Source organism: Lepisma saccharinum, chromosome 25 (genome assembly GCF_977018435.1).
Source record: "Lepisma saccharinum chromosome 25, izLepSacc3.1, whole genome shotgun sequence".
NCBI classification, from domain to species: Eukaryota; Metazoa; Arthropoda; class Insecta; order Zygentoma; family Lepismatidae; genus Lepisma; species Lepisma saccharinum.
In genome coordinates, this window is record NC_139253.1 from 10,774,116 (window position 1) to 10,783,246 (window position 9,131).

A 9,131-nucleotide genomic window follows, 5' to 3' on the forward strand; every position below is an offset into this window, starting at 1 on the left:
TTGAGGACAGAGTTGGCAACACTGTGGGCTCTTACTGTAGCTTTTTATGAGGGGTTCTATTGCCCTCTGTTTACACCTGGCAACACTGCCGTAGATTTTTTGACAGTGTTGTTAACCTACTGGGTTTTTCACTGTAAATTTTTATTAAAGGACCTGAGAGGCCCATGTATCTTTTATGTTTGGCAATACTGTTGGGGGCACAGAGTTGGCAACACTGTGGGCTCTTACTGTAGCTTTTTATGAGGGGGGTCTATTGCCCTCTGTTTACATCTGGCAACACTGCCGTAGATTTTTTGACAGTGTTGTTAACCTACTGGGTTTTTCACTGTAAATTTTCATTAAAGGGCCTGAGGGGTCCATGTACTTTTTATGTTTGGCAACACTGTTGGGGGCCTAGTGTTGGCGACCTGTGGGTTTTTACTGTAGCCTTTTATGAGGGGGACCTATTGTCCTCTTTTTATATTTGGCAACTCTATTGGATGTTTTTTGTTTGAGGCTTGGGTTTTGCCAACCCATCCGAAGAAAATTCCACTATATGATTTTTCACTGGCTAAGCTAACCTACAAATAGGAATTGGCAACACCGACGAGCATCAAATGATGATTCGAGCCTCAAATAATAATTCGAGCCTCGTCGGTGTTGCCTACCCACTCTACAAAAATTCTACTATATGATCTTTCACAGGCTAAGCTAACCTACAAATAGGAGTTGGCAGCACTGACTTATAAACCCACTGGGTCCTCTTGGCATGTTTTTTCATGATGTGTTGCTAGGCTATTGAGCATCTTGGCGTATACAATGTATATATTTTGAGAGGGGGGGGGGTTATGGTTTTTTATGCTGTACGAATACTGGGAGCTTGACAGTGACAACCAACAGAGTAGGTAAACCTACATCCAGGAACTGGCAACACTAGTTTCTGACAGTGAATTTGAAATAAAATATTAAACAAAATACATGAGTTAGCACTGTGGGTACAAATAGTACCAGTGTTGTGCCCCCAACTCCAACTGGGCAACTGGGGGAAATAATTGTACAACAATTTGTACCTAATTGTACAATACTTGTACCTAATTGTACAACATACATATACACAGACATAAAAGCGAGAGCCTTCCCGCAACTTACTTCATGTACAATTTATATGATTTTACAACTGTGAAAAGAAAGCATATGTGTTCTGTATGCACACATTTATTCTTATTTTTCGAAGTTGAATGAAAGCACATGTTTTTACGTTCTCGTAATACTAACCTTGCTCCACTGATTTTAAATTGCTTCCATCCGCTTTTTTTTTTCTGTGTTATTTCCGTATGCACGCAACATTCGCTTTCAATAGTATAATGAAACACAGAAGGAATGTTAGTATAGCAGGCTCCAAGTTTACAATTTATTAAATTAAACAATAATTTATGTAAGAATATACTTGTACTTACCAGACACAAAATAATAAAAGCACATGTGAATGTTTGCGTGTGTTTATGTTATATGACGACTGAGTAAAAAATAATGTTGACTCCCCGAAAGATAAAGTTCCTAGTTCGACATCAGATGCATGCAAATTTTATGTTTTGCTCTCCAAAATCTTGATTTTATGTTTGTGCTATTTGTCATACAGCAGTGGAGGAGGAGGGAGAGGGAGGGGAGGGGGTACTATTAGCACCATCTATTAGCAAACAATAGAAATAAAAAGTAGGTCAAACTTTTTCAACACCCAAATATTTTGAATGTTTTCGCTTAGTAATACGATCTAGCTGAAGACGTTTAAAAGAGTACTCTTAGTCGACGAAGCTAATTGCTAGGGCCCTTATATTACTAAAATATTCTTTAATTTGCATATTTCTCATACCGCCATATGTTGTTCTATTTGACTTCTTCCAAAAAAATGCTAATTAGCGAGAGTTAATTAAGCAAGGCAAGTAAAAGAAGCAAAATAGGACAACATATGTGCCGGCGTGAAAATATGTAAAAAATCGATTCAGAGGTGGATCGAATTAAAATTGGGGGAATATTTTGCATTTTTTCCCTATAATGTACAAAACATTTACCGTACATAATCTTTTCCATTTACAACAGTATAAAATAAAAGGAATGTGTGACAATATCCATATTAATTAGGAAAGTATGTTGTATGCTAGGTTAGCTAATTGTGTCTTCTACAGCTTCACTGTATAGAGGGAAGATGGAAAAAGAGAGCTCTACGGAAACTGACGCTCTTAACAATATTGTACGTCCGTGAAAATTATATATAAATAAGACTTAAGCGTATTATCTGCTTTCATGTAAAATTTTACCAACCTGTGAGCTGTAGTGTTTAGGTGACAAGCGACCTGCTCAAATATGATACTGTTGACAATATTGTACGCCCGTGAAAATTATATATAAATAAGACTTAAGCGTATTATCTGCTTTCATGTCAGATTTTGCCAACCTGTGAGCTGTAGTGTTTAGGTGACAAGCGACCTGCTCAAATATGATACTGTTGACAATATTGTACGCCCGTGAAAATTATATATAAATAAGACTTAAGCGTATTATCTGCTTTCATGTCAGATTTTGCCAACCTGTGAGCTGTAGTGTTTAGGTGACAAGCGACCTGCTCAAATATGATACTGTTGACAATATTGTACGCCCGTGAAAATTATATATAAATAAAACTTAAGCGTATTATCTGCTTTCATGTCAGATTTTGCCAACCTGTGAGCTGTAGTGTTTAGGTGACAAGCGACCTGCTCAAATATGATACTGTTGACAATATTGTACGCCCGTGAAAATTATATATAAATAAAACTTAAGCGTATTATCTGCTTTCATGTCAGATTTTGCCAACCTGTGAGCTGTAGTGTTTAGGTGACAAGCGACCTGCTCAAATATGATACTGTTGACAATATTGTTCGTATATTGTATTGTATAGGAGACTAGAAGCATATAATTTGGCGAAAAAAAAACCCAAGTAAGGTCATAGAGAATAGTTAAAAAAAAAGTGAACAATTATATTTTGCATTGCACAGCATTGGATATTAAATAACATACCCCCAAAAAATCTCTGCATTATGCGTTCTGTAAAAAATTGCCCTACGTGCCAAACTGCTGTGTCAAGTAAACATTTTCAAAGGCACTGTCGTACTTGTGTGCCGGGAAAACAAATATGTGCGACCAAACTGTGCTCTAAGTGTGGAAAAAATATTTCTATTACCAACTTCAAGCGACACCAGCTTACTTGCAAGAGCACTGGAACATCTCTACCGCAACCTTCCAAGCGAAAGGTAGAAGTAACCTCCCTCGATGCATCGCCACCTGCCAAACGCGTCAAGCTGGCGAAGAAAGCAGACCGATTTGCGTTTGAGCATTTATTAGAAGACTTTAACATAACATCAGACAGCTTCTGCGATGTGCGTAGTTTTCTGGAGAGCGAGCGAGCTAAGATAATATCCATCCTCAACGATGCATTGGCTACACACTCCACTAAATTCTATGCTGTGCTATGCTGCAAGTATAAGAAACCGTCTGATGAAATATATAAATTCTTCCACGCCACAAAAGCAAAAACACTGCATCAGGCAGATGTCACTGACCTCGACAGCATCTACGACAAGTTTGTCGAGGAGCTTGTGGGAAAGCACGAGGAGCATCAGGCTGAAGGCTCGGGCGGTTCGCTGTGTGGCGACCCCCACAAACTTCGTCTGAAACTTAACAAATTCCTGCCACAGGCAGGGTCTAGCTATATTGCCCTGCCACCCGAGGTTGAAGCAAGAAAAGCTGTTCTCAATATTCAGAACAAAGACACCAAATGCTTCCTCTGGTCGGTGCTGGCAGCATTGCACCCTGTTCACTGGAAAAACCACTCGTACCGTGTTAACCACTACACGCAGTATGAGTCGGAACTGGAGGATGCAATGGCCGGGATTGCCTACCCTGTAGAAGTCTCGCATATTCGCAAGTTTGAGGTTCGTGCTCGTGACTTGTTGGGCCTACAATTAGCCATCAATGTTTACGGTCTCACCGAGAACAAAAATAAGGTCCACCCCATCCGGGTGAGCAACGTGAGCAACAACAACGAGGTACGAGAAATCAACCTCCTGCTCATCAAGGACGAGACACAACACCACTACACCCTCATTCGCTCGCTCTCTCGGCTTGTTTCGACCCAACGGAGCAGTGATAGTCACCACGTCGAGGTGTGTCGCAGGTGCTTGTCTACATTTCATAATCGAAAACAGCAGAATTACCGACGCATCAGAGGTCCCAACATTACTGCTGAGAAGCTAGCTCGCCACATGTTCTACTGTGGTACCAACAAGCCTGCACGAATTATCCTGCCCGAACCTGGTGCAGTAGAGTGTTTTCGCATGCACAGTGCTATGGTGAAGCATCCTGCCTATATTGTAGCAGACTTCGAGGCCTTTCTTCAACCTCTGTCTAACTGCCATCCCAACCCCGAAACATCCTCTACTATTCCTTTCCAAATCCACGAGGCCTCGAGTTACTCCTATGTTGTGGTGTGGCGAGACCAACATATTGCCTCCGAGCCCTATGTGTATCGCGGTCCCGACCCGGTCAAACACTTCCTGGTGAGAATGCAACAGGAAGGCATCAAGATAGGGAAGGTGCTGTTGGCCCCCAAGCCCATGCTGCCTCTGTCTCCGGAAGACAAGCATCAGCACGAAATGGCTCTAAATTGTCCTGTTTGCAACTCAGTCTTCAATGATGATAACAAAAAGGTCCACCACCATGACCATTATGGGACCGGAAGCTACATTGGCCCGTGGTGCAACAGGTGTAACTTGAGAGCCAGGGACCCGCGCTTCATACCGGTCTTTTTTCACAATGGCTCGGATATGATTTCCATCACTTGGTCACACATCTAGGGTACGACAATGCGAGAATCAATGTCCTGGCACAGAACGAGGAGCGTTATATTAGCATCAGCAAGTGGGTGCCGATCCCCGACTCAAGCAGCAGCATCGAGCTTCGGTTCCTCGACTCTCTGAGGTTCCTCCAGGCAAGCCTCGATGCTCTTGCTGGGAAGCTCAGAGACGACCAACTAGCCATTACCACATCAAGTTTCCCGAACTTAGATGTCACACTCATCAGACGTAAAGGGGTCTACCCCTACGAATACGTCACAGACCCTTCCAAGTTCGAAGAAGAGTTGCTGCCTCCCCAGGATAAGTTCTACAGCCAGCTGAGAGGTTCAGGTATTACCGACGAGGAGTACAAGCATGCTCAGTCTATGTGGGTCGAGTTGGGTTGCCGAACTTTCGGTGATTACCACGATGCATACCTGAAGCTTGATGTGACGCTTCTTGCCGATGTGTTCCAGGCGTTTCGGGCGACTGCGATAAACATTTACAACCTGGACCCTGTATATTTTTACAGCCTTCCTGGACTGGCATGGTCGGCCATGCTCCTGCTGACTAAAGTTAAACTTTCACTTATCTTCGATGTTGATATCATGCTTTTCATCGAGAGAGCTATCCGGGGCGGCATGGTCCAAGTGTCGCAACGCTTCGCACACGCCAACAATCACCACATGGCCACTGGTTACGACCCCTCCCAACCATCAAGCTACATCATGTGAATAATCTTTACGGGCACTCCATGATGCAGCCACTCCCAACAGGACAGTTTGAGTGGGCTGATCCTTTATACCACGACATCGAAAAAGAGTGCGACGAGTTTGGGTTTTTTGCCGAGGTGGACCTTGACTTCCCCGAGAAGCTGCAGGATACATTCTGTGACATTTCGCCTGCTCCGGAATTCAAGTGTCGACCTGGCTCGGATCAACCGAAGCTCGTCATGGACTTGGAGCCCAAAAAGCGTTATGTGCTACACTACCGGAACCTCCAGTGGTTAATGCAGCAAGGGGTCTCGATCAAAGCAATTTACCGCGTGCTCTTGTTCAGGCAGTCTCCATGGTTGAAGCCGTACATCGAACTGAACACCAAACATCGCACTACTGCCACTTCGGAACTTGATCGCGATTTTTTCAAATTAATGAACAATGCGGTATTTGGGAAGACCATGGAGAATGTGCGAAATCGCGTTGATGTGAGGTTGGTGACGAAGAAAACACAGTGTCGTCGACTTGTTGCAAGCCCGCTGTTCAGGTCTCGAACAATTTACAACGAACAGATGTCTCTGATTCACATGAACCGGGGCGAGGTGCTACTCAACAAGCCCATCTATGTGGGAGCTGCAGTTTTGGATCTGAGCAAGTTGTGCATGTTCGAGACATATTACGACATACTACGCGCACACTACAACCACAATATCTCGCTCCTCTACACAGACACAGACAGTTTGGTGTACCATGTTCGCACGGCCGATGCGTATGGTGATATAGCCAAAGTTCCAGCTCTTGTCAAGCTCTTCGACACATCGGGCTATCCCCAGCTAAACCGGTATGGAATTCTGCCCCGGAACAAAAAAATACCCGGCAAACTCAAGGACGAGAAAGACGGGGATGTGATTGTGGAGTTTGCTGGACTTCGTGCCAAAGCCTATGCGATCCGGGCTGAGGGTTCTGTAACAAAAAAGGCAAAGGGTGTAAGCAGGCAAGTGGTTCGGGAGCACCTCAAGTTTGAGGATTACCTCGAGTGCCTCAGAACAAAATCGCCCATTCTATAAAAAGAGCATCGTATCCAAAGCGTCGATCATGTGCTTACAACTAATATTGTCAGGAAAGTTGCTCTGGATGCACACGACGACAAGAGGTGTATTCTTGAATGTGGGGTCCATACACTTCCGTGGGGCCACTATCGCCTCCAAACTAGTAAGGCCTGCCCAGAGTGTAACAAAAAGTAATAGGCAATGCGAAAAAAAAAAAAAATTAATTTACTTCCACTTCCTCGATTACATGCATGCATGGCACAGCAAAATTAAACTTCTGGAAACTGCTAATTGCAATTTGTACTTATATATATAAAATTCCACATTTCTTATTGTGTGCTATTTTTTTTTTATTTATTTAAAACTGTTCAGTCACTCTTTCATTCTTGACGTCATACACAAATGTTTTCTCTGCAATAAGAATGACACTGCACAGAGTATCTGCAGGCAAGGCATCGTGGAACTCGCATACAATCTTGATGTTGGTATATCGTTGACCACCACTTGCTTTCTTTTCGTGGTGTTGATGACGAACATCGGCCTGCGTGTTTTGAATTCGCTGGGCGCGTAGTACACGTCCACGCTTCCCTCGGTCACGCGTTTGTAAGCCGTGTAAGCTTCGTAAAGTTTGAGGTAATCGTCTTTGGTCATGTCGAGGTTGTAATTCTCGCGCGGGAACACTTCGTTCCTACCGTTCTTCAGATAAACATTCTTGATCTTGCAGTCGTCGAACTTGCTGGAATCTTTTTCCTGATTCTTATCGCGCCCGGTCTGAAAAAGCACTACGACGAAATCTGGCATGTCGAACTGTATGTTGTTGAACTGTGTCGTCACGTCGAATTCCATGTGACTTCCCGACGCCATCTTCTGCACGCACTGGTAACCGTGAAAGTGAATCGGCACCTGCGGACTTTTCAAGATCTCCGCTTTGTACTTGAGGGCGTAGTTCGTTTCGTATTCCACCACCGGCATTCTCAATTCCATGCTCCGGATGACGCATTTCGCTGCTTCGGGTAAAGTGTTGGCTATCGGCGTGGTGCCGTCCGGACCCAAAGTAGCGTATCGCATTAGTGCGTCGTTGTCGTTGGCCGCTCTTCGAAACGTGATCCTCAGTCCTCCCTTCCACATGATCTCCTTGTAGTCCGAGAAGAAACCGGGCAGCAGACGCATGGGAAAGAGCACCGTGTGACTTCTCGTCGATATTTTGGTCCCGGCTTCGAATCCCCCGGCCTGGTAGTACGCTGCGTCCGTTTTGGATAATTTCAATGTTCCCACTGCCGTCGACGTGATGCCTGGATAATCTATTCTGTCGATGACGGTGTTGTGTTTCCTCACCTCCACCTGCGAGAACAGGTGAGGCACGAAGTTGTCCACGAGTATCAAGTTTGCTGCTGCAGGAAACGCGTCTCCGCTTTCCTTCTTCACCACGTCGAATTGAAGGTAGAGGTCCGCTCTGTGAGGATGAATGAACCCGTCGCCTACGTCCACGTCGTATTCGATCTCCCTGTTCGCTTCGTTCAGATTGGCGAACGTGCGACGGTTGGGAGGGAAAGATTGCAATTCGTAACTTTCGATTTGCTCCATTCTCACTATGTATGTTATTTATTATATGTTGATCTCCACGATGGCCGTCGTAGTGGCACCTGCGAAATCCACCACGTCTCCTTTCTCGTTCGTCACCACCAACTCTATGTTGTCTATGCGGTTGCGACATACTGGAAAATAGATCGGTGAAGAGGGCGTGTAGATGATCGGTTCCATGAACTCGGAACTTGGTTTGAAAGTGGCTATGATTCCCGTCTGCTTGTGACTTCCTAATAATCCGTCCGAAGATTTCGTGATCATTCCTTCGGCCACGTTACAGTGTACGTTCAGAGTCTCTATGGCCAAGAATTTAGGAATGTTGGTTGCTACGTGCTTGATGCCAGCTTCGAGTTTGGTGTCGTTCTCGAAACCTAAAAGTTCTCCCATGGTGCCCAGGTCCACGGTCTCCGTCGCGGATAGGATTTCCACTCTGTGAGTGACCGAATTTTGAGAAAGGTACGTGCCTTTGGGTAACTGAGCTTGCAAAGTGGAAAGATTGTATTGGCCTGGCGTGACGACGATGTGTTCGCTTCCGACGCTAATTTTGTTGTTGTGATGCGTGACGTTAGGTATGAGGTACATGCTGTAGAATGCACGCAGAGCCACGGATTTAGGATAGACGATGTCGTCGTGCAGCGTGAGTTTCAAGATTGAAGATTCGCTCGTGAGATGGAACACGCCCATCCTAGTGATGCTGTTTGAGGTTCCACAATGCTTTCTGGAAATCCTCGATCGTAGGGTTATTTATTTTAGAGAGAAACGCGAGCACGGAGAGGCAGAGATGACCGCAGTTCACGTCTCCGAAATTTTGAATGCGTTCGTCGTTGTAGTATATAGAGGTTTTGTTCGTTCTCAGATAATGAATTAAATTTGTAGGTGGAACACCTCCGAAAGAATCGAAAACGAATGCTTTATCATTATTTTTGTGGTAACAT